The sequence below is a fragment of the Hyaena hyaena genome, unplaced genomic scaffold (assembly GCF_003009895.1).
Source record: "Hyaena hyaena isolate Hyena2069 unplaced genomic scaffold, ASM300989v1 scaffold_962, whole genome shotgun sequence".
Classification (NCBI taxonomy): domain Eukaryota; kingdom Metazoa; phylum Chordata; class Mammalia; order Carnivora; family Hyaenidae; genus Hyaena; species Hyaena hyaena.
In genome coordinates, this window is record NW_024081596.1 from 223,655 (window position 1) to 224,452 (window position 798).

At 35.5% G+C, this 798-nt stretch overlaps 1 non-coding gene across 1 annotated transcript; it reads right to left on the bottom strand.

The window, feature by feature from the left end:
• Positions 1–324: 324 nt before the first annotated feature.
• On the bottom strand, positions 325–488 carry LOC120223176. The gene has a single exon (XR_005526218.1). It is a non-coding gene; the product is annotated as a U1 spliceosomal RNA (small nuclear RNA).
• Positions 489–798: the final 310 nt, after the last annotated feature.

A 798-nucleotide genomic window follows, 5' to 3' on the forward strand; every position in this document is an offset into this window, starting at 1 on the left:
AAGATGCCAATATTATCAAAAGGAATCTATAAATTCAAATCAATCCCTGTCAAAATCTCAATGTTTTCTTTTTTTTTGCAAAAATAGAAAAACCCATCTTAAAATTCAAATGGAATATCAATGAACCAAGAATAGCCAATGGAATCTTGAAAAGAAGAACAAAGCTGGAGGATTCATACTTCCTGACTTTAATACTTATTACAAAGCTACAGTAATCAGAACAGTGTGGTACTAGCATAATGCAGACATATAGACAAATGCAATAAAATAGCACAGAAATAAACCCTTGCAAGTATGGCCAAATTATTATTTTTTTTCTTTTTACAGGGGAAAGCGCGAACACAGTCCCCCACTACCACAAATTATGCAGTAGAGTTTCCCACATTTGGGGAAATTGCAGGGGTCAGCACATCCGGAGTGCAATGGATAAGCCTCGCCCTGAGAAAACCACCTTCGTGATCATGGTATCTCCCTTGCCAGGTAAGTATGGCCAAATTATTTTGACAAGGGTGGCGAGACCATGCAAGGGGGAAGGGACAGTTTTTTCAACATGAGGTGCTAAAAAAATTGGATATCCACATGCTAAACAATTAAGTTGGATCTTTAACACCATAAACAAAAATTAACTCAAAATGGAACAAAAACCTAAGTAGAAGACCTAAATCTGTAAAAATCTGGGAAGAAAACATATCACATAAGCTTCAGGAGAGTAGATTTCGCAAGAACTTCTTGGATATGACATCAAAAGTACAGACAACAAAAGAATAAATCAACAAATTAGACTTCTTGAAAAAATTT